General features: G+C 41.0%; 1 long non-coding RNA gene across 1 annotated transcript; it reads left to right on the top strand.

Moving 5' to 3' along the window:
- Nucleotides 1-24,569: 24,569 nt before the first annotated feature.
- On the top strand, nucleotides 24,570-25,812 carry LOC132981533 (uncharacterized). Its single transcript, XR_009674594.1, has 3 exons — nucleotides 24,570-24,739; nucleotides 25,232-25,279; nucleotides 25,646-25,812. It is a non-coding gene; the product is annotated as an uncharacterized LOC132981533 (long non-coding RNA).
- Nucleotides 25,813-26,203: the final 391 nt, after the last annotated feature.

Genomic DNA, 26,203 nt, shown 5'->3' with positions numbered 1-26,203 from the left:
TAATGTGTGTTTTTCTTGCTTTAAGAGGTAATGGTGAGTTTTTAGGTGTAAAATAAAATGTGGTCATTTTAGGGTAAAATTAGAATGGACCATGTTTTTTTTTTTTACTAACCTCCATGGACCCTCCTCATGAGACTGGGCCCCAGAAAGCTTTCCCCTTTAACCCCTCTTATGGGTGGCCTGGGTTATATCAGTTAGGTAGGTAGTCATCGCCAAGTTAGAAATGTGGGAACTGAAAACATTTGCGGTGAGTAAAAGTTGTCTCTGAACATCTCTGGAATGTCTTTTGTCAATCAGTTATTGTTCTTGATTTCTTAAATTTTTATGATACAAGAAACAAACTTCAGGTTAGGTTGCTAATTGTTTGGTGCTCCATTCAAAAGTGCTTCTGGCTTCGCATTTGAAAGTATAAAACAATGTATCCTAGTTAGTTAATAAAGATCTGATCTCATTAGACTATCATTACTCAGATGACATTTGTAAGCCACAAGATAATGATCCAAAATCCTCTTTTGATTTGTCCTTTTTTCCTCGTCAAAATAACTTTTTGAGAAAAGGCAGAATCACAGTAGAGCTCACTTAAATCAGTCTCTGTCTATAATGGCTGCACTTGCTTTTCCTTCACTACCATTTCCACACCAGCAGACATGACATGTAGTTGAGATGAGTTCCTCTAGGTTGAACAGTGACCTGATCTGTGCAGACACATGTAACACGCTGCGTCCGAAACTTGATTTACACCCACTGAGTGATGCCTCTAGTCAAGTGTTTGCTTTAAGGGAAATAGAAGTGGAAATGGAAGTGGGTTGTTAAAGGAGCACAGAGGGAAATGTCTTTGCTATTTTGTCAAGAGCTGAATGGGATCTGTCTGCGCTGTCATATAGATGGATTTCCTGACCTGAAAGAGATGAGTACCCGAATTTCAGTGAAGACCTTAGCTGTCTTATTTTGTTTTGGTGACTAGGCTTGCTGAAAAGAATGTGTCAGTATTTAATCTGTGCTAAAGCACTCTATTACATCAATAACCTTTGTCTTTCACCATGTTAAATGAGAGACTTCTGGGCGGAAAGGAGTTCTATGTGGCTCCAAAACAATACTTGCCAGTAGTAGCCTTAATACATCCATGGTGTCTGCACAGTTGAGGGTGACTGTGGTTCAGTTGATAGAGTCGTAGTTCAATCCCCAGCTCCTGCAGCCACATGTCCAATGTGTCCATGGGAAAGACACTTAACCCCAAGTTGCTCCCAAGCAAACCCGCTGTTTGCAAACTGTTTGGATGTTGAGTATGTGTATCCAACTCTTACCATAATGTCTGTGGGTTGTGGCTATAAAGGGCTTCATTGGAGAGGGCCTCTTCCTCTTAGCCTCAGTCATTGTATCAAACAGTACAGAGACAGGCTAACTGGACTATTTTTACAACTGAAGGGTGGCGTGTGACCTAGTGCTGTCAAGACATATGCACTTCTCGGGAGATGATCTCGGCTACCTGCCAAAGTTACATGCATTGCAGTAAACTGGCTAAGCTGTGGACATACATTCTCCCTGTTTAAATTTATTGTACCATGAAATTGACCTTTGAAACTACTTCAAGGTGGAAAGTTTCATATCGTTGCTTTAAAGCTGTTCAGAGTCCATTCAAATAATGGAACAACGCTCTCTGTGACTAATACAGAATGTGATACATTGATGGTTGTGATTTAGATTGCACCGTTCAGGAGCCTAGCAAGGCAGAGTTTGAAAAACTGAGGATGTCACTTTCCAACACAAACACACACGCACACACGCACAAGCACACAAGCATGGACAGCTAAAGGCTGATCCAGGGTGCAGCTACCAAGTCTAAGTAATTGCTCTTGGAGAGCTGTGTGAGTTAACCCACACTGAAAACATTCACAGCCAGTTGAGCCCGAAGGAAAAGAGAGAAGAAACTCATTCATTGTTGAAGCTCAGAGTGATAAATAACAACTGCAGAGGAAGGAGGACGTAGGCGCCTGTTCTTGTACAGTAATCCAGCGTACAATAGCGTTCGCCATTAAGCCCACCTCTTAATGCATTTTTTTCCCCACACTGGCCCTTTAATACAATAATTATCTTAGCAAAGTTCACAGCAAAGTCCTCCATGTTTGTGTGTCTTCCTGGATGTCGGGACATTTAATTAATTGAGTGTGAGTGTGTAGGACACAGACACACATACTAAAACACAAACACATTTTTAATGGTTGTTCTGGGTCTTTTTGGGCCTTTATTTTAGAGACAGGACAGTGCATAGACTAAGAAATCGGGGAGAGTGGGGAACGACTTGCGTGAATGAAGCCACAGGTTGGACTTGAACCAGTGCCACCCGCCTGGAGGACTATACATGGGGTGCTCATATCAACCAGTATCAGCGACCCTTACACAAACAAACACATACATCAGCATAGACATGCTAGCTGGCACAAATATAGGATAACAAAGGGTAGCTTGGGGAAATCACACACACACAAAGATGTTGTTCCCCCACACAGTTATATTTCAACCACCAAGTAGCACACTAGTGGTGGCAGTAAAGGGCAAAACCACAAAATTGTTCTTTCTCTCTGACACAAAGGCAGAAATCCCATTACTCCCCTGGTAGGTATAGCCCCATAAGACACACACACATGCACACACTCGCACGCACACACACACACACACATATCTTTCCTGCCTTGGTGAAAGTTGGAGTAGAAATAGTTATTTCTCTGCCAGGAAGAAGGAGACATGGACATTTACTTATCCCCCGCCATCATTATCACCTCAGGCACTACACCATAAGACTTTCTGCAAAGCACACCCATACACCTCCAATCTTTCAGTTCATGCTGCTCTGCAAATTGCTCCCTTTTCTACAAGCTTTCATCATGTTCCTTTAGTTTTTTACTGCAAATTTCGTTGACACTTGACCATCTTTTTTGGACAATGAAGTCAAACCTAAATTATTGCTAGTTGAAGGACAGGAAACGAGTGTTAGCAACGTGTCAAAAAAAAGAAAGTGAACCTAATGAATGTTACATTATAGAAATCAAGTTGTCGGTGATGTCACCGATGCTTTCTTTGATTCTTTTCTTCTGGTGCACTTAGGACTATGAATTAGCCTAAGTGTTAATTACAATATATGTGTTCACTAACATGTTAGAATTTGGCAATTTTAACTTGGAAGCATTTTAATTCTAACCCACTTGCTACATCAAAGTTGTCAATGTTAGCATGGAGCTAACAGCACAGCACTGAGTCAAGGGCATCTTCAGAGAGCCATTAATGGTTCATTTTAAGTGCTGATCTTTGCTAAGCCTATCACAAATGACTTTCAGGGGCAAAATAATTACTCAGGCTTCATTCATACACGCTATAAGCCTCAGCGCTCAACTCAGGTTTATTGTCTTGTCATCAGTATCATATAGCTGCACGCTGAATTGGTGGTGTAACTCAAGAGTTTCAAGCTATCATGCAGCTCTTATGTTTCACAGAGTTTACCATCGTAAACATGGTCAAGCTTGCTGTGAAAGAATTAATGAATGAGCTTGTCTCTCTACTCACAGGCAGCGGCCTGCACACCAGCCGTGTAGCCGTCTCTCACTGTCTCGTAATGGGGGAGGATTCATTAATAGTTCAGCAGTGAAAGCCTTGTATCCGGCAGGTGAACTTCTTTAAATCCCTGCAAACTATGCATACGAATTAAGCTAAGAACATTTAGGTTTTTTTGACTGTGGTAGTTTCTTCTCCTTAAAAAACAGATATAGTTGAATTTAAACATTGTCTTTTTTACTCAGGTAAACTAGTTACTGGATGTAACTCCAGTTCTATGAGTACACAGCCTTTGAGGAGGAGAGAGGTAAAGGCTACTGCAGGCAGGCACTGGTGAATGAAAGCTTGGTGTGTCAACTTGTTATACCCATAGACTGTAAATGTTATATACAGCCTATAGTTATACCTTGTATCTCAGTCAATTTTCATCAACTTAGGATGTAAAGCCATCCTATAGTTCAGACAGTTCATCAAACTTTAGTTAAAAATAAATATAATGAGCAAGAGAGAAAGAAACAGACTAAATTACATTATGAGGAGGTAGAAATAGGTTTCATAATTATTTATATGCCAATAGGGAATACATTTGAATGCTTTGAAAGCAAAACTGCATTAACATGACTTCCTTTCATCTAATGCAGAGGTTCCCAAACTTTTCACAGTGAGTACCACCACTGAAAATATTTGGCTCTCCAAGTACAACCATAATGGCTAACATTGAAATACAGTAGCGTTGGGCTATTTAACTACCGTAATTTCCGGACTATAAGCCGCTACTTTTTTCCCACGCTTTGAACCTCGCGGCTTAAACAATGACGCGGCTAATTTATGGATTTTTCCCGCTTTCACAAGCTTCATGCCGCCAAAAAACTGAGCAAAAAACACATTATGTGACGGTGCTCAGTTTTTTGGCGGCATGAAGCTTTCATTAGACCAATGAAATTGCCGAACGGGTCAAGGTGAAACAATGTAACTGTTTAGTTTACTGTTTAGATTAAATCGAGCGCGCTCAAACTTCCCATCATTCTGATTACGGTAGTCATTTCGTCACCCTCATCATGGCAAAGACACAAAGAAATGCATATGATGCAGCTTTCAAGTTGAAGGCGATCGATCTGGCTGTTGGAAAAGGAAATAGAGCTGCTGCACGGGAGCTTGGCCTTAATGAGTCAATGATAAGACGTTGGAAACAGCAGCGTGAGGAACTGACTCAGTGCAAAAAGACAACAAAAGCTTTCAGAGGGAAGAAAAGCAGATGGCCCAAACTAGAAAATGAGCTCGAAGACTGGGTCAACACACAGAGAGCAGACGGCCGAGGTGTTTCAACTGTGCAGATCCGATTGAAAGCCAAAACAATCGCCACCGCAATGAAGTTTGAGGATTTTAGAGGTGGACCATCGTGGTGTCTCAGATTTATGAGACGTAAAGGCCTGTCCATCAGGGTACGGACAAGTCTGTGTCAGCAGCTCCCTCCCGACTACGACGAAAAAGTTTCAAACTTCCGCAAATTCACTGATGCAAAGATAGCGGAGCATTCCATCGGCCCGCACGACATCATAAATATGGATGAGGTTCCTCTGACATTTGACCTGCCTCTCACTCGGACTGTCAACAGGAAAGGCGAATCATCCGTCACGCTGAAAAGAACTGGGCATGAAAAAACGCACTTCACCTGTGTTCTGAGCTGCACGGCATCGGGAGAAAAGCTTCCACCGATGGTGATTTTTAAACGCACAACGATGCCAAAAGAAAAATTCCCGAGAGAAATTGTTGTGAAAGTCAACAAGAAAGGATGGATGACGGAAAGCCTAATGCATGAATGGCATACGGAGTGTTACGGCAAGTGACCGGGAGGATTCTCTCACAGGAACAAGGCATTGCTCGTTTTGGACAGCATGAAGGCCCACATAACAGATTCTGTGAAAGAAGCCATCAAGAGGACAAACTCAATTCCAGCTGTGATTCCTGGGGGCACAACAAAGTATTTGCAGCCACTCGACATCAGTGTAAATCGTGCATTTAAGGTGGTGCTCCGTGTTCAGTTGGAGGATTGGATGACAAGTGGGGAGAAATCACTAAAACGGGCCGCATGCGAAGAGTAACTTATAGTCAAGTCTGCCAGTGGGTCCTGACAGCGTGGAGCATTGTCAAAAAATTCACTATCATCAACGGGTTTCGAAAGGCTGGACTGCTGCGTGTTGAAGAGGGCAGCATGAGCTCAGCGGGGAATTTGCCTCCGGATGAAAGTGACGAGAGCGACAATGAAAACGATCCAACATCGGATGAAGCAATTCTGAGGCTATTCAACTCCGACACCGAAGGAGATGACTTCAGTGGTTTCAGTGCGCAGGAGGAGGAAGATAGTGACCAATGACTTTCTTGGTAGGCTACTGTTTACCGCTAATTTTTTATTTTTGTCACAAGCCGTGTTTCGTTAAAGCCTATTTATTTTTGTTACAAGCCGTCTTTCATTAAAGCCTATTTATTTTTGTTACAAGTCGTGTTTCGTTAAAGCCTGTGTAAAGTTCATTTGTTTCAATGTACCGGTAGGCACCTGCGGCTTATAGACATGTGCGGCTTATTTATGTTCAAAATAATTATTTTTTAAAAATTCAGTGGGTCCGGCTTATATTCAGGTGCGCTTAATAGTCCGGAAATTACGGCACATATAAGGTTTACACAGGGCGCCATTTTATTCCTGATATGCATACTATTTATTATGGACAGCACACTGCGGCCTAGGCTCAATCTCTGCCACTCCAAAGGAATCTAAACTGGATGTAACTCCAGTCATATGTTCTTACTTTTTCGTGTTGTTTGTTGCTAGTGGGTGCTGAAGCGTCACTGACACTGCTAACGTCACCTCTTGCACTTGTGCTGCGTTCACTGTCTTTGGCTTCTATTTCTGCTGTGCTGCTCGTTGATCCGTCGCACTTTTCTTTCTAATATTTCCCATATTTGCTTCCTCTGCTTTATTTTAAACAACTTTAAAAAATTTGAAACTACCATATGAGAGACTCCCAGTCTATAACAAGAAGGATCACGTGTACCGCCAGTGGTACTCGTACCACAGTTTGAGAATTAAATAAATTATGTTCACTTGTAATTTAATTACGTCTGTTCTACTTCATAATAACTGTTGCAAGAAAGCTTTAAAAATCCTACTTCCAGTAGAACCATGCCCACTTCTGGTTGTATATTTAAATACAGATACAGATCATTTTTAGGTTGAACAGATACAGATAATGACGTCATGAACACCTCTACCTTATCTGTTCTCAAAGACTCAGAAATGAAAGAAGCCTCTTTGGTTTGATTAGTTTGATTGGTTTTCTCTTCAGGTCTGCATTCCAACCCAATTGTAGATAATTGTTTTTTTGTCAATTAAAGGTATGAAACATTAACACAAACAGTAGCGCTACCAGTAGTTCTATTCACAACTAAATTACAGCTGGCTTTTAAAAAAGCAACATCCACCACCTCTCCTTTGCCTTTCCATGCCCTTCTTTCTCACTGTTCCCTCCCTTCCCTCCGCTGTTTGTCTTGTCCTCTCTGTGTCGGCTGATGTTTATCTTATTATTGCTTTGGGCCTCTGGCTTGTGTGATCCACAGGTTATTTCAACTGCACTGTGCTATTAGTTCTGTTTTGCTGCCAAGAAAAGAAGAACATATCACATCAGCCTAATTTATTAAAAAGCAGATCAATGTATTTGTTCTTGGTTATTCTGTATTTTATTCTTTTACTTGTTATACAATCGAAGTCTAAAAAATGTGCAAAAAATGTATATGTAGGTTTCAGGATGAAAGTTAATTTGTCATAGGTATTCTAGGGGCGCCTGCAGTTTAGCCATTTAAAACAGCCTTACATTTTAGTGATGAGTTTTGTTTGATTTTTGCTGCATGTGCAGGACTCCTTGGTCAAACGAGAATAAAAAAATTACAAGGCCAGGTTGGATCTATAGAGTTGACTGAATCTAATTTACCACTGCGCCTAATACCAGTATAAAATGGTGAAACATGAGCCATCATGGCTGTAAGTGCAGTCGCTACTATCACCAATGTAAGCAACCTGACAAGTTTGAGAAATCGCACCAAATTAATTGTGTCCAAGTGGCAGCTTGGCTGTGGAAAGATTTCTAGGATTCACTGCAGACCAAGCTGGCATCACTTTTAAACAGCTTTTCTTCCTTATTAAGTCATAGTCTTGCATTTAAAGGAAACGTTGGTTGAGTTTGATGAAAAAGACGCCCCAAATAAAGACAAGTGACCAGCGAAGGTGGGCAGTGCAACTCTAGGTAAATTGGTCACAGGCTGGGTCTTTATTTCATAACTATCAACGTTATCATACCTTGAAAGCTCAACTTCTGTACTGTATTTCCAAATGGCCAAAATAGATGATATTTAAAAGAACTACACAGCTGCACAGAAACCGCACAATGACGAATTTACTTAACACAATGGAAATTGTCAAGCAGGAAGACAGTTATTTTCCCTCCTGGGAGACCCCCCAATACCGACTATGTCTTACATACTGCTGTGACTTACATTCCCAATTTTACATTAACTGATATTAAAAAGAGTTGTTCGGCCTAATCAGCTTTATGTTTATTGGATTCTATAACACAGGGAAGAGTCAGACTCTTAGCAGTCAAGTTGCATTATGGGGGCTTAGGTGAGGCTCTGAGGTTGTCAAAATTAGATTTGCACTAATAAAATCATGTTAAAACAGTACTGGTAAATTGCTACACAGATATTTTGGTAAGAACAAGTATGTAGGCATATTCTAATGGGATTTCATGTTTTTTGAAAGCAATGTATCACATTTTTTCCATGTGGGTCCATGTGGGTCCTCAGCTTGTCTTAGATACTGTATAAGTAGGGGGGGGGAGGTGGGAACCTTTGATGTACATTCATTCCATTCACACACGCATTCATATACTGTGGTGAAGGCTGCTATAAAACGTGCCCACTTAGCAGCATTGAATCTAATTCACATTCTCACACACTTCACAGACACTGATTGCACATCCTTTGGGAGCAATTTCGGGTCAACATCATGCCAAAGGACACTTTGGAGCCAGGAATTGAACAAAAGATCTTCTGAGCAAGTAAATGACCCATTCTACCTCAGGAGTCACAGCAGACCTACATAAATTGAAAATGAAGTTAAAAATGAACATTTCAAATTGGGTTTCCCGTTCTTAAATGATCTGAGCCTCTGTAAAAAAAATATTAGTGTCTACATATTGACCCTCTACGTATAGAATTCCTCGACTTTTACCTTTAAAATCTACAAAGCTGAACAGTATCAGCTCCTTTCTTCCAATTAAAGTCCCATTATCCTAATCACCCAGTGAAAACCACTCATCCATTCTTGCTTAGTGTGGGCACTGGGTCATCACAGGGACGTTCCTGGCTGCTCAGTGGATTAAAGCCTGAACCACATCACATATTCAGTGGCTGTGTGAGTCGTGTTTCCAGCTCACAGTGTTTGTGATGTAATTCTCTTTCTTTAATTATGAATCTGCCTCTCTGGAGAAGGAGAGCCGCAGATTGTGTAATTTATGTTATCTGCTCTTAAGAAAAACATTCATATATCAGGACTGATGGACTGTCCACACACAAATAATGTGATCTGGGTGTAAACTTGCATTGCTGAACAAAATAAAAAGGCCAAGAGATTGGCCAACCATCTTTAAAAAAAAAACATGGCTAGCTGTGAACATAAACCAATGACTGCGGTTCCTCTGTTTTGTTGCTGCTACACATTGCTTTGAAAAACACATGGTAGCTTAGGTCACAACAGAATTCTCATCGTTTGAGGGCATGCAAATGTAGGACAAATGCTTTAAAGGGGAGAATTTTTCAGGGGAGGTCTTAAGAAGGTCCCCTCAACTTTTTTTAAAGAAAGGAATCACTTATTTTCTAATGCCATTGTTCAGCCATAAATCAGTGGTAGAGTCGGTCTTCTCTCAGCCGGAAGGTTGGGTGCTCAATCCCCATCTCCTACATTCCACTTCCGATATATCCCATGGGCAAGAAACTTGACCCTGAGTTGCTCCTGCGTCAGCGCTGTGTGTCACTTAATGTTTTGGGGGAAATTCATGAATTTGAAACTTAAACTTCAGAGAACAAGTATTTCCAACATAGCTCCTTCTACTTTTTTCAAACATGCCATTGAGTTACCTAATAAGAAGTGTACGTTCCAGTGTTTTTCAACATTTCCAATACAAAGTAAGGACAGTTTTTACCTTTTTATTTTCCGCTGCCATTCCTCAAACTAAATTTAGACAATATGTCTGATCTTTGGAAGGCCCCTTTAACTACTATGGGCAACAGTCTTATACCCCCCTTGATCAGCTAAATAACTGTGCAGGTCCTGCTTCACATGCAGCTTTAGAGTAAATAGGATTAGCCTATCTAATTAGGTAAAGTGCATATTAAACTGGTGCTGCTAACATTAAACAATATGAACTCTAGATGGAATCAAGAGAAGAGAGGAGAGGTAGTGTGCTGTGTGCACACAAAAAGAAAACAGATGTGGAGGACATTTACGTGTTCAGAGAGAATGTGATGATAGGAGCAATAAAAAAAAATGTATTTCCAAGAAGGAATTAAAATGATTAGTGAACTTGTAGGTTCTCTATGTCGTCTTTTGTGTTATTTGTTTGAGACGCAAGGAGCCCGGCACCTCCTGTCTGCTTTACTGCACTAATTCTGCATACCTTAACAAAAGAAGCTCCTTCCTGCCAATTAAAAGCACATTAGCCTAATCACCTAGTAAAAACTACTCATCCATTATTGCTCACTTTGTAAATTTTATCGGAACATTTCAGCAGAGGAATGGCTCCGCTTCTGCTGCGAGGGCCCCGTAAGTCATTACCGCGGCTGCGTGAGCATTATTGGAGATGGTTGAAATGTGTTGACAAATCAAACTGCGCATGCTGATAACGGAGCATTACGCACTACAAAATATGTGTTTCTTGATAAATAGGGGTAATAACGGGAGGGTTGCAAGATAAGATGAAAAGTTAACAGCAATTATCCAATGTTTGGATCGCCAAATCAGTCAAAGAAATACTGTATTTGAACTGCTGTGTTTTCTGCCTCTCTTTATCTGTTTGTCTCTGTGATGTGACTGATGATGTCTTGATATGCACTCTTTCCCTGAGTGTGTGTGCGTGGATGGGTGTGTGTGCGTGCCCAGGCCATTGCAGCTTAATGCTTTGGACTTGCTGTGCACACCCAGCTCAACATTTGGGAGAAAGATTGTATTATTTGTTAGAAAAACAGATTGTCATCATGGCAAGAACTGGAAAGTAATTTGGTCTATTTTACAGTTTTTGTCCATATGACTTCTCATGCATTACATTTGATATCCAATATACTAAAATCATTGGATGTAACATCTTCAGTCACAATCGTTTCAAATGCTCAGAGTGCTTTGAAATCTGTGACGTTTCAGGAGTGCAATAAAAAGCTCAGGAATGGAGGCAAATTAAATACACATGAATATCATTCAAAATGAAATCCGCCATAGGAGTCTTTAGATGTATTTTTACACTATAAGAGAAACTCACATGGAGGTTAACCATGGAATGCAGTTTTTGAGGAGTTTTGGACAAGACTGTGAAAGCACCCTATGTCCACTTAATGTTGTTGAAATGTATAGTCCATGGAGGCCTCAGATTGATAAAGTTTTAAATTGATTAGCCAAGCAGCTATAACTGGCTGTTGAAGTATTGCATGTATGTAACTTTTAACCAGGAAAAAGTCACCAAACACACGCATATCACATAATTAGGTGCTGAGGCGGAAAAAAAAAAGTTATGATGCAGCAAAGACTTGCAACACCATGGCTCCAAACCTTATTTTCACTGAATGGGAGCCATAGTATTGCGAGTCTTTGTAACTTGAAACCACCTAACTCTGGCAGTGGGCTAATGGTGCATATTCAGCTCTGTCACTACTTAATGGATCTTTAACCGTTAATAAACAGACATATATGAAACCATGGAACAATGCAATAGCAGGAAATCAGTTCCCTGCATTGTCCATTGTACCTGGCAAAAAAAAAAAAATCAATTGCATGAATAGATACACTAATAACTCAGTTGTGACTAAATAAATGGGTATCTAAAATGTAGAACTGATGGAAAAACTGATGTCTGACTGTATGTCTGTAGATTCTTGTCGTAGAGAATGCTGTTGAGCTGCACGACAGATATCACTCTTCTGCAATTATCTGCATGACTACCTGGATGATACAAGCAGGAAGACAATGGATGAATAAGGACTCAAAAAACACGGACTCACTACAGCTTTCTAAAGAAAAACAACATCATCCAGTAGTCTTTACGACCTACTGTTTTCTGCAATGTTTAATTCTGCTGGTGAAATTATTGAGACCTTAATGTTCTCAACATTGGTTTAATTGTTTGAATTTCTTTGTGCTTAGCTCTACTTTTACTACCTCTTTTTTTATTTGTTTTAAAATCCTTTGCAACTCTAACTTTTGAGAAGTGCTATGTCACTGAAATGTTTAATTTCCCTTATCAGCAGTGGACTCTATCTTCTCTTGCTCTGAATCAGTAATATCACACTCGGTAAACAACCATCAACTGGGAAACCGGTAGAAAAAGCTTTGGAGCTGCAACACTTGCACAGAATGATGAAAACACCCAGTTAGATAAATGTATAAAGACCTATAAAAAGCAGCGACACAAGGCTACGTGGCCAAGTGGTTATTAGCCTCTGGAAAATAGAGGGCTTTGATCCAGGAGAGCAATGAAAGCCTCTGAATGCAGCACAAAAGCTTCAGCCTCTGATTGTAACCATGTGAGCCAAACCGGGCTTTATAGTGATAAACTGATGAGTGTAATACTTTGTGATTACTGAGGAGAGACTGAGGATGATTAACATGTTGAAATCCTGTCATTTAATCAAAGCATATGTTTCATTATTCCCTCAACTGGTCAGTGTGAACAGAGCAACAATACGATCACAATCAATGTTGCATTTTTTAGATTGGATAGGAAGGGGGGATCATTTCTGCAGCCAGGGCAAACACTTTTGTATTTCATTAGTTAAAATACAACATTTATATAATAGACAAGAGAGTCAACAAATGTACAAAGGAAGAGGCTTGGCTGTGTTACCAGTTTGGGTCGTTTAGTGCCAAATTAGGATTCTGTTGCTTACAAGCTGGTTGTGTCTAAGGCTTACTCCATTTCCCCCCAGCCTGAGTTTGTACCATAGACATGCAGAAGCCCCATTGTCGTCACCCATTGGTTACTGAGGGGGGCACATGAAGCCTGTCGATGGTGGTCGCCATATTGGAAATGCTGTCTCAACCTATCTTTCGTCAACCCAACAGTAAGCAAAGAGCCTCCTTTAAGCCTCCTGACAAGCAGCTACACCGTCTTACGCTATCTGTCTTAAAATCAAAACGGACATCATCTTGACAATATTTACACTTTTGTCTAACTCAAACATTAAGCATGAACTTTCAAACTCTGACACACATACAAGTATGTGGGTAACCAAACATATTATGTGAAAGAAGATTACTCTCTGTAACGTTTGTTTTCTCAACCAAAAACAGCTTCTTTTTAGCTCAATTGCCCACTGACGCAGCCTGCACATTACAAATTTAGCTTGTTATCTGGGACATTAACAGATGAGGGTCAAACTCAGTTCAACAGTTTGAACACCTGTCCCTTCAGTGTCCACAGATACAGCCTTCAGTGAAATTAACTTAGAATTTTTACATGCACATCGACCAGCACACACAAATTTATACAAATAAACACATACTGTTTAGCAGATGTCTCTGTGTTATAAGCTGTTCCCACAGCTGATGCTCCAAAAAACAAGCCCTCACTTTGCAATGTTTTTGAAATTTAAAGTTAACCAATGCTTCTGTCTGTCTCCTGCTGTCTTGATCTGTTTTTCTCTGCTTCATGCCCCAACTTCCTCCTACCCGATGCTGCATACGTTGCAGCAGTTATTGCAAAGAGACAACAGTCTTTGGGATATCCAGACCTGTGATAGGCAAAATGCTGCTTATTTAGATCACATGAGATTACATATTTTCTGCGCTACCTTCAAGGGATATCAAGCCATCCCTCTTATTCAGTCTAGAGGCAGACATCTCAAAGAGAGACATCACAAAACCTCAATAATGATTCAAATTAAAAAAACAACTACTGGAATGCCTTGATGTCAAGGTCAGCCAGATATGTGATTTACAATTGTAGTCTCTTTCTGAAATGAAACTAAATAGGATAACAGTTATCCAATACTTTATTGATCCCCAGAGGGGAAATTTGGGCATTGCAGCAGCAAAAAGACAGGAAAGTGTGATGATAAAACATAGTGAGACATCTCACATGGTTTAGAAACAATCCATGTATTCAAGGTATGTTCTGCAACATTGTGAACATTAATTAAGTTGTTATCATGTACATCCTTACTAAATATATCTGTGAGTACTGCCTTTTTTACAGTGTAAATTCAAATTTCCTCTGGGCTTGTTGTTTTTCAGCTCACACAGGATGGGTTGACCCTTCCTTTGGCTTGCTTGTTTTGCTCAAAGGCTTGTGAACCCTTCTGTGTCGAACTGTTAGCTGTGCCACCTGATGACTCTGCCCACTCAGGGATGCTGTATGTAGTGGCATAATGGTGGAGTATCTTTGAGTATAATGCAAGGGGAACCAACAGACATTCAGGACAAAAGATTAGACTTTATATGTATAAAATACTTCAAAGAAATATGAACTGAATCAACTTTGGGCTGCATATCTAAGTGGAGATCAGTCCTAGAAACAGTTGCACTCGGTCAGAACACTAAAAGAGGGGTGGGTTTCGGGGAGGAGGTGAAGTAGTACTCTATATCCATATCATCTAGGAAATAAAGAAATACATTGGAGTCTGACCCAGAACTTCCACCAGATACGTTTGCATTGCCTGTAATCTCCGCTCCTGTATGGCTCTGTGCTCCATCGTCTGTCAACAACCACAGGCAGCGTTCTCAGAGTGCAGCACAGCGAGCAGAGACCAAGGAGTTCCCATTGTAATTACAGAATCAGCCCAAGATAATACGACATATAAAACAACATTAAACCATTAGAAACACAACAAGAAACAAAGATAAGGTCAAAACGGTGTGTGACTTCCTGTCCCGCTCGATCTGCTCTATGGTAAATTAATCCACCATGCTCTGGCATCCAGCACAAAAAATAAGTCTTGCAAATCAGTGGAAGCATACACATTGACTAAAGTAAAAACCTATGCACTCCGGAGTGGAGACGGACCGAATACGCATCTGGTGGAATTAAGCAGTGAGGGTCAGATGTAAATGAAGCAGATTATTAAACCACTTCAGACCTCATCAGGAATACAAACGGTGTCGTTTTGGACTTAAATAGTCATGTTTATTAGCCATTAGACATGTGCTTTTTGTTCTCAGCTACAATTCCCTGAGGAGCACGGCCCCCTGACAGCTGAAACCCCATGAATTGAAATGAGTAATTCATCAGCTCTTTATGTTATCACATCACCAAGGCATGCCTTTGGGACTGTATAAAACCTGTGCTTATAGTGTCAGTCCCACACTGTGCACCTCACTCAGCTCAGTGTAATGTCCTGTCATAAAAGAAAAAGCTGATTTTATTGCCATCATTGTGCTATAGGCTTCCAGTCAACCCCTTACCCCTCATCTAACACCCCCCCCCCCCCCCCCCCCCCCGCCTTTCTCTCTGCATTGCAGTAGAAGCATGTGAGCCCGGCCGTCATAATGAATCCATTTAGGACTGGAGTGATTAGGAGAGCCTTCTGCTAGGTTCTGCACATCTATCACACCATATTAGAGTCCTAGTGTGTGTGCTTGTTAAATCGGTTGGTAGGATTCGTTTCCTCTTTTGCAATGTGTTGGCCTTTAGTTTGGCTCAGACATTTACTGTGGAAAGAAGGTAGTAGTTCCCAGGCGATTGAAGATACATTTCATGTTTAATGGGATTTATGTCTGAAGGCTGAGTTCCTCTGTGAAGGCTAGTGTAATTAAATGTATGAGCCTGTTCATGTAATATTACACATTATTATTAGTATAAGAAGCCTAATTAGTAGAACCGTTTAATTTGATTGCGGCTAGCCTGGAGCTGTGTAACATGTTTCACAGCTGAAGGATACAAAATAAGCTTTTGACAGCTCATTGATGCTCTAGTTGCCCTTTTGTTGGATTTAGAAGTATTTAAAGGGATTCAGGCGCCCTGAGGTTTGTAAGGGGAAGAGATCCAACTCAAAACTGTAATCACCATGTAAACGTCCAATTAATAAAGGACAAGAGTGTTCTGTCTAATTTAACCCTCTAAATCAGGGGTATTCAATTAAAATTCAAAGAGGTCCAGTTAGAGAACATTTTCTCAAGCATAGGTCCGGAACATCGTAATGTCTAACTTTATTATAATTCAATGTCATACACATATTAAAGTAGCCTAGTAGTTGTATCAACGTATGTATGAAGTCAACAACTGACTGATTAAATAAAGAAATCCAATAATATTTCAACAATATTTATTCAGATTTCACATTGAACAGGGATTATAAATAATAAGTAGTATTCTAATAATAAACAAATGCTCTCTTCTCATTTCAAGTAAAATAAGGGCTGCATATAAAAAATAAAATAGAGCTTTTGAAAAATGTGCATATCAAAATAAAGTGCTTCATTTTTGAAAAATTAAATAAAAAGTGCATCTTGAGTTTCCCTTTTCTTTTCTTCCTTTTTTAACTCTGTTTCACATCTTAACAAACAATCTAAAATACTAATAACAAATGATAAACAATCTCAAAACATCTTCACAACTGAACAGCTTTAACACCTAATTTATTCTTTCTTTTCCTCTTATATCCCACTCCCCTACTTTCTCTTGTTCAGTGAGAGAAGTGAGCTCGAGCTTGGCCTGCCAGGATTTTAAATCTGGGCTTGAATGGTGTCAGGGCCATTCTCATACACACGTGTAGGTGCTCATTGGTGAGCCTTGAACGATATTTTGTTTTAATAATGTTCATAGTGGAGAAAGCTTCCTCACAGTTGTATGTGGAGCCGAACATGGTCAAGATGTACAGGGCTACTTTCCTCAGACCTAGGAAAGCTGTCTCTGAGACCATTTGGAGCCAGAAAGTGGCAAGGTCAGTCTCTCCAAAGTTCTTTTTCAGAGCCACATCTGCTTGGAGATCGACCAGTTCCATCTGGAGAGGCCCAGCATTTGCCCACTTGAAGTGCTGTGTGACTTCCTTTGAGAACCCCCTGACATCTGTGATGAGGAATGGGTTCTGAATGAACAGGGTGAGCTGCTGTCCAAGGCTGAAACTGTCAAACCGTTTGTTGAAGTTTACAATCAGCTTGTCCACAAAGTCAACAAAAGAAGATCTATCTCTCTCACCCTGAACCTGTTCCTGCACTGATGGGAAGTGTGCACAGTCTTCCTGTAGGTCTTCCTTGAACACCTCAAGTTTCCTCTGGAAAGAGCTTGACAGCTGTCATCAGGTCACAAACTGTATTTTCCTTACCCTGTAGCTTTAAATCCAGTTCATTCAGGTGTGAAGTGATGTCAACCAAAAAAGTTACCATAGCCATCTTCTTCTCATATTCTAAAAAGAGAGAAAATTGTGTTGCCTTCTGGCTCTTCAACTGCGCCAAAAAGGCTGCGATTTCCTTTCGGATGGACCAAAAGCGCTTCAACACCCTGCCTTTGCTGAGCCATCTTACATTGTTGTGCAGCAGAAGGTCATCAGCATTTGCATCAACTTCTCTGAGGAATTCCCTGAGCATGCAATGCTGATGGGAAGAGGATGCCCTGAGAAAGTGAATCATTATCATCATTGTGTTCATAACCTCAGCATACTCATCTGACAGGGTGGAGCACAGAACTGATTGATGAATGATGCAATGGTAAGAGATTAGCTCAGGATTGTCCACTTTCATTCTTGCCACAGCTCCTTTCTCTCTCCCTACCATGGCAGGGGCTCCATCTGTGGTTATTGAAACCACTTGTTTTGTCTCTATTCCCCTCTGTGTTAACATCTCCTTTATGGCCAGGTAGATGTCCTCTCCTCTTGTACTGGTCTGAAGGGGCGTAACACCTAACAGGTCTTCACAGAACTCTTTCTTCTCCTTGTTGAAGAATCTGACATAAACTAACAGCTGCGCATTGTCAGACACATCTGTGGATTCATCTACAGCTAAGCCTAAGCATGGTGCCTTATGAATGGCTTCATCCAGCTGGGCTAGCACATCCTGGGTTAACAATTCACTTTTTTTGTGGCTGATAATGCTGACATAGGTATTTGCTTGATTTTTTCACAAAGCTCTTTTTGTTTACCCTCCAGCAAGGTTTCAGCTACCGCACTCATGCACTCCTTAACAACCCCTCCGTCAGTAAAGGGTTTTTTATGTTGACCCAAAATCCAAGCTACTCTCAGGGAACATTCGTTAGAACGTTGTTGGGCAGTGAATGAATGGGATAGTATCCGGGTGGATCGATCATATTGGGCTCTTAGATCGCTTATTTTCTGTGCCCTCAGTTCGGATTTAAGTGGGTATGCTAGCGTAAAAGAGCTGTGCTTTGTCTCGTAGTGGCGTTTCACATTCCCGCTTTTAATAATCGCCACGGTCTCGGAACATATGAGACATACTGGTTTTGAACTACCAGCGGGAAGAATGAACATGTAACAGTCTGTCCATTCTTGATTAAAAGCTCTGTTTTCACTGTCTACCTTTCTCTTTTTAGAGCATGCCATGTATTTCCTCTCTCTGACTCTCTTCTCCGACTGTCTGTCTCTCGTCTTGGTTTTCCTCTCCAACTGTCTGTCTCTCGTCTTTGTTTTCCTCTCCTCCTCTGTGTAGCGGACTAGCGGTAGCCTACTGTTTATTCTCCCTGATTCGAATGCACAGATTTGATTGGCTGAGTATCATTACGTCAGATGATTACAACGCATGCAATTGGTTTGTGAGTTTCAGCCAGTACCGTAAAGACGATAAAAGCTGCGCCGGTTAAAATATAAATGCTCCGTCAAAATCTTATAATTTTCACTCATTTCACGGTTACAGGTCTGGGTCCGGATAGGACAGCTTCCGGGTCCGGACACGGACCACAGTCCGCCTATTAGGGACGCCCGCTCTAAATCATGTACTAATATCTCACTACACACACAGAGCAATGTCCTGTCATTTCCTATGTTGATTTTGTGCTTACGTATAAAGAAAACATTTCAATTAGTTATTGTATATGTATATAATTACTGGCTTGAGCAGTTTACAGAAAAAAGTTATTGTGATCTTCAGACCATTCTCATCCCGACCCTTAAATACCTATGACAAATGCTAGTAATTGATGTGAAAGAACTGAGTAAGTCTGATCGCATCACGGTAAGAATGCTGAAGGCCTGTGCCCACGAACTCTCTCCAGTACTCACTCTCTGCAAATCCAACCAGACTGCCACCATACTGTCCCTTTAGAAAACTGCTGCCGTAATTCCTGTACCCAAAAAACCCTGGCGAACTCAACCACTATCGCCCTGTCGGCGCTCACATCCATGTTAAAGAAGTTCCTGAAGCTGCTGCTGAACACCATTCTGTGAGTTGTTGCCCCACAGCTAAACCCCCTCCAATTTTCATACAAGGTTAAGAGGGGCACAGAGGACGCTGTTGCCTGCCTGCTGCCCCTCCTCATTCAGCACCTAGACTCCCCAAGTCACTTTGGATCATCTTTGTGGACTTCAGCTCTGCTTTTATCACCATCCAAAGGCATCTGATGATCCAAAAATGACACCAGCTCAACACCCCCTCCTGCCTGATCCACCTCATTCCCAACTTCCTCAGTGACAGGTTGCAAGCTTTCTGTGTGGGCACAACCTTATTACCTGTACTAACCACTAACACCGGTGCACCACAAGGATGTGTATTGAGCCCATTCCTGTTCACACTCTGCACCAATGACTGCAACAGCCCGTCACCCACCACTACATACCTCAAATGCTCAGACGACACAACCATCATTACCATGCTCACCGACAAAAACTCTGTCCTGGACTATCAAAAGACTATTGCAAACTTCACTAAGTGGTGTGATGATAACCATCTCCATCTCAATGTCCTGAAGACAAAGGAACTAACAATCGATCCCCCCTCACTTCAGCACCCCTTCGCATCAATATACAAACAGTGAAAATAGTTGACAGTTTCATATACAGCTGCAAGAAAAAGTATGTGAACCCTTTGGAATTTCCTAGTTTTCTGCATAAATTGTCCATAAAATGTGTTCTGATCTTCATCTGAGTCTCAACAATAGACAAACACAGTCTGCTTATACTAATACCACACAAACAATTATATGTTTTCATGTTTTTGTTGAACACAACATGTAAACATTCACAGTGCAGGGTGGAAAAAGTATGTGAACCCTTGGATTTAATAACTGGTTGACCCTCCTTTGGCAGCAATAACCTCAACCAAACGTTTCATGTAGTTGCAGATCAGACCTGCACAACGGTCAGGAGGAATTTTGGACCATTCCTCTTTACAAAACTTTTTCAGTTCAGCAATATTCTTGGGATGTCTGGTGTGAATTGCTCTCTTGAGGTCATGCCACAGCATCTCTATCGGGTTGAGGTCAGGACTCTGACTGGGCCACTCCAGAAGGCGTATTTTCTTCTGTTGAAGCCATTCTGTTGTTGATTTACTTCTGTGCTTTGGGTCGTTGTCCTGTTGCATCACCCATCTTCTGTTGAGCTTCAATTGGTGGACAGATGGCCTTAAGTTTTCCTGCAAAATGTCTTGATAAACTTGGGAATTCATTTTTCCATCGATGATAGCAATCTGTCCAGGCCCTGATGCAGCAAAGCAGCCCCAAACCATGATGCCCCCTCCACCATACTTCACAGTTGGGATGAGGATTTGATGTTGGTGTGCTGTGTCTTTTTTCTCCATACATAGTGTTGTGTGTTCCTTCCAAACAACTCAACTTTGGTTTCATCTGTCCACAGGCTGTTTTGCCAGTAGTGCTGCGGAACATCCAGGTGCTCTTTTGCAAACTTCAAACATGCAGCAATGTTTTTTTAGACAGCAGTGGCTTTCTCCGTGGTGTCCTCCCATGAACTCCATTCTTGTTTAGTGTTTTACGTATCGTAGATTAGTCAACAGAGATGTTAGCATGTGCCAGAGATTTGTGTAAGTCTTTAGCTGACACTCTAGGATTCTTCTTCACCTCATTGAGCATTCTGCATTGTGCTCTTGCAGTCATCTTTACAGGACGGACTTCTAGGGAGAGTAGCAACAGTGCTGAACTTTCTCCATTTATAGACAATTTGTCTTACCGTGGACTGATGAACATCAAGGCTTTTAGAGATTCTTTTGTAACCCTTTCCAGCTTTATGCAAGTCAACAATTCTTAATCGTAGGTCTTCTGAGAGCTTGTTCGTGCAAGGCATGGTTCACATCAGGCAATGCTTCTTGAGAGTAGCAAACTCAAAACTGGAGTGTGTTTTTTATAGGGCAGGGCAGCTTTAACCAACACCTCCAATCTCATCTCATTGATTGGACTCCAGGTTGGCTGACTCCTGACTCCAATTAGCTCTTGGAGAAGTCATTAGCCTAGGGGTTCACATACTTTTTCCACCCTGCACTGTGAATGTTTACATGTTGTGTTCAATAAAAACATGAAAACATATAATTGTTTCTGTGGTATTAGTTTAAGCAGACTGTGTTTGTCTATTGTTGAGACTTAGATGAAGATCAGAACACATTTTATGGCCAACTTGTGCAGAAAACAAAGAAATTCCAAAGGGTTCACATACTTTTTCTTGCAACTGTACCTTGGAGTGACTCTAGACAACAAACTCAATTTCAAACAGCACACCAGAGCCATCAAAGACTGTCCTCCATCCACAAACGGAAAGGACTTTATGTTGCTCCAATCTCCTCCTGCTGCTATATCAGAGTAAGATACAGCCCATCATAATGTGCTGTTCCACCTACTTCTTCAACATGTCATCTGTTAAAAACAAGGCCAAACTCACACGCATCACAAACACAGCTGCCAGAATAATTGGTCTCCCTACACCAAACCTTACAGAACTCAATAACAGGGTCATCACACACATTGATGTCAATAGAACAGGACATAACAAATCCACTGAACACCCACCTCACCCAACTTTCCTCATGACGGAGGTACAGAGCACTGAGGTGCAGAAGGGCTGGCCTTGGGAAAAGTCTGATCCCTGCTGTCATATCGTCCCTGAACAAAAGGCCTCGCTGAATAGGCCAGAGTGGGAACTCTTGATTGTTGTTTAACTCTGTTTGTTTTATACACCGTGTTTTGTGTATGTACTGTTCTTGGGAATTGTCTGTTTGGACAGAAACGCTGCTGCGAAAAGGAGTTTCCCCATGGGGACAATAAAGTCTAAAGTCTACTTTTGGGATGAATGGACTTGACAAAACAGTCCAAACATAACAAATCCAAACTTTGTAATACAGAGTGCATTCCAGGACTCAGTCAAATATTCATTCAGACAGGAGGGAGGGAGGAAAGGGTATTTGGGAGTGGGAAAAGGCAGGGAAGGGGAGGTTGGGATGTTTTACTTCTGGGCGGGAATGATGACATCGATGGACTGGCCCTTGCTTAGGAGGTGTGGGAACAAGGCCGAATTTGTTTACAGACATAGATCATTTAATGTGTTTTGTTGTTTTTTCAACTTCACAACCTTTCTTGTGTATTTGCATGTTTAAAATGATCCAAGTGTTAAAAGTTCTACATGCACAAATTGCTCCTTTTTTTAGGAAGTGAACAAAATGAGGGGTAAAAAAAGAGACATATTCTTGCTCAGTTTTATGGGACATAGGTTCCAGATATCTCTAAGGTGTTTGTGAAGCAAAGTGAGGCTGTTATGACTGAATGGCCTTCTTAACACATTCTGTATTCTTTGGATAAATCACATGCAAAACCCAGTTGAATTTCAATCCCAACTTTCTAAATACAGCAACTAGAACAGTGAGCAAGATCTTCCAAATATGACGCTATAGGTGCCCCTCTGGCATCCTTTTTTGGACACTTATTTCTAGTTTATGGTTCAAATGTGCTGTTGCAGTCTGTTCGCACTCTGAAGATGTCAACACTTTGTCATGGCCTGTCACTACATCCCATGCGGTTTTTCCTAAGCTATATATTTATTTCCCTTAACCCAACCAAAGATCTAATGGACATTAACACATAATAACTTGTTTGAAAAGGAAGAAAACAGACGACTATGTTCATCTTTATTACTCGCCAAAGGCATCCAGCCTGGATATGACTGCCAAGGACAAGAACTGTTGCAGTCAGGTGATGTAGCAAAAGGTTAGTGATAGTCTGTGGTCTTGGGTGGTGAATGAATTACAAAGCCTGAAGACTGTCATTAGGAAAGAATAGTCAGTATATCCTATTGGAACCACTTGTTAGTGTAGGGTTAAAGCTTGTGAAGCTTTCAGTTTGGGCCAATTTTGTTCCCACCCTGTGAACAAAGTGGTACCTTTCATTTTTGTTGATCTTGTCCTGCACATGTTTAAGTAGTGTTTTATGACAAAAAAATAAAAACATCATAGGGGTGCTGGTGCCGCAGTTGTTAGTGCACCGCACCAGGTATGGAGGCTATAGTCTTCCAAGGCAGGCGGCCCGGGTGAGTACGGCCTGTGGCTCCTTTCCCGCATGTCATTCCGCACTATTTCTCCCTGATTTCCGACCCTATCCACTGTCCTATCTCTCCATTAAAGGCACAAAAAGCCCAAAAACAAATCTTAAAAAAAGAAAAAAAGAGAGCAGTGTTAAACAGCACATCTCACTCCCACCCTGAGGCAGCATTTACAGAAATTAAAAGTGATCATAAAGAAATCATTAATGTTGTGGCTGATTGTCTTGTTTGCTTTTGTAACAAAAAGAGGCGTCAATATTCATTTCCAGGTGTTTAAATACCACCTAAAAACTCCTCACAGAAGCTTTTAATAAATCAACACACTATATATATATATGGTTAATGAATTTTCGTACCTAAAGTTCACCTATTCTGCTGATCCCTATTTTAAACCTCACCTGAAGTGTTACAATAGTGGATGCCCATACTAGAGTTTCAGATATGAGGTAAATGTATGTTGGAGTAATCCCAGGATGAGTCTGCTGAGGGAGCTAAACAGCTTGTTCTGCAAATCACGCAATTTTTTTTTTTTTTTTGAAGATAAAGAACGGGCACTCACGCTGAAGAGATCGAAGTTTGAACTGAAGGGGGAGATCTAGTTAGGGAGGGATGGGGTTGGGGGGGCTGACCAGGCATTTATGTGGTTGTATATTTGTACTCTGTATTTGGCTCAGTCCCTGGATTGTTATGTTTAAAATCGTTAAAACAATGTTTTGCTTTTTCCCCCAGCAATGAAGAATAGCACTCCACTGGCAGCCCTGCAGAATTATGCCCCCCAGAAGGCCTCCAGAGAACTGGCCAATCAGAAGAAAGTAACTGAGTATGGAGGGGGGCCTTAACCCTCTGGGATCTATGATCGCGCCGGTGTGATTATGTCACGTGATGTCATCAAAGCGCCAAAAAAAAAAAACCAGCACTTTGATGAAGTCACGTGATCCGATCACACGAAAGTGCAGACTTGAAACTTCCACCCAGTTTTTATTTGACTAGGTCATGTAAAACTGGAGATATGATCGTTTTAATATATTTAGTTGACATACATTTTCTTGAGATTTAGCGTGGTCGTTGCGTTTCCTGGTATTTCCGGAAAAGTGTCGAATCTGCAGGCTCTGTTCAACAGAATTGATTTACCTAAACAAGAGGACAGGCCAATAGCAACCAAATTTGACAACCAATCTGAACGACGAGGAAACAAAGAGCTAGTCCCCGCCTCCCTGCTTGAAACGGCTCGTCATGTTGATCTGGCGCTTCTCTCTGTAACAGCGGCAAAACTTTACAAGATAAGTAATACTGATGCCAGAAAACAAACATAAAACATCCAAGCATCAAAATGCAACGACGATTGAGCATCCACCAAGTCTGCGACCTATTTTATCAACTTGGAAGAGAGGAAGATTCTGGCAACTCCTCCTCAGCTCCAGAGAGTGAGGATAGCGATGAAGCTAACATCGATCCTCCAAGAAAGGTGAGTCAAACTTTTGTTGTGTTATTTCCAAGTGTATTATGGGTTATTATTATAAATATTATATTATTGCTTTGATGAACATTGCATTTAGTCGAACTATAGACTTTCTTTTTTACAGAAGATATGTAGGTAAACACACAGAGGCGCTCGCACGCACACACACACACACACACACACACACACATACACACACACACCTTTGAATCCCATGACGTTTTTTTGAACAAATATGCATTTTGCCTTTTAGTGTCTTTGCTAAATTTACGATGGTGCCTGCTTTGGTGCAGGAGATTCAGTAGCGGTCCTGCACCACTGCTGCCTCTATGCAGGGGAAACATTGGGAGTGATGACAAAGATAAATAAATACAGGCATATTGTCTGTGATCTTGAAGTATTTATTCATATAATTTGCATGAAAACATCAAGTCTCTGAAATACTGTGATGTCCAAGTTACAGTCTATATTAGCTGGGTTTTTTTTACATCCACACAGAGGAAGATGACCAGCTGAGGACTGCAACAGCTATCCCAACCAGCAGTGGTGATCCTGGGAGTGATAGTGAGTCCTTGAACCTGTGGATGATATTAACGCCCTCCAGGAGAGGTGTTTATTATTATCCTCATTTTATCATCTGAAATTAATTTTACAGTTGAAACATTGCCTTTACTCAAATCAAAGACGGTCTCTCTGTTTTACTTGTTCTTTGTAGAAATAGGTAATTCAAGTGTTTATTTAGTAATTGCTCTCTGTTCTGGGAAAGGGGGGGATACTGTAGAATGTTCTGATGGAAAAAGTGTTGCTTTGGTGGAAATGTTTTGTTGTTTCGCTATTTTCTTTATGAAATGTCTTTGCTCAGTGCTCTCTTTGTAAACCAGCTTTTTACATTTTACATCCACAGAGATGAAGATGACCAGCCTAGGGACCCAACAATCAATGTTGATCCTGTGAGGGGTCTTCAGTGGAGATCCATTTCTCCTACAACGAGGGCTAGACACAGCGCAAAGCGTCGTCGGGAAGGATCTGCAACAGCTCAGGCAACACAGCCAGACCACTCACACACACACACTGTTGAACTCCATTTATTTTCCCATGTCTTACTGACATTGTAAATGCTGTCATGCTTTTTATTATTCATCAACCAACATGTGTGACAAGGTTAGACAGACTTGTGTTTGTTTTCTCTCATGTTTTTGTTGTTTGTGTTTGGTAGATAAAATACAAAAAACACCTATGGACAAACCTGCTTTCTTTGTAAATATTTGAATACCAAATGTCCTTTATATATTTCCATTTATTATTTGGATTATTATTATTTTAGCTTTGTCACTGCTCAAAACAGTTCCCAGGAGCAGTTTTGAGTAGTGGCAGGGACTTTTTGGAGCAGTGGCATAGCTAGAATACAAAAAAGGCCTATGTACAAGCCTACTGTTTTTGTAAAAATTTGAATCAATTCTTATTCTTTTC

This window comes from Labrus mixtus, chromosome 10 (assembly GCF_963584025.1).
Source record: "Labrus mixtus chromosome 10, fLabMix1.1, whole genome shotgun sequence".
In the NCBI taxonomy this organism is placed as follows: Eukaryota; Metazoa; Chordata; class Actinopteri; order Labriformes; family Labridae; genus Labrus; species Labrus mixtus.
The sequence above is the reverse complement of the archived record's forward strand: the minus strand, read 5'-3'. Positions and strand labels throughout refer to the sequence as shown.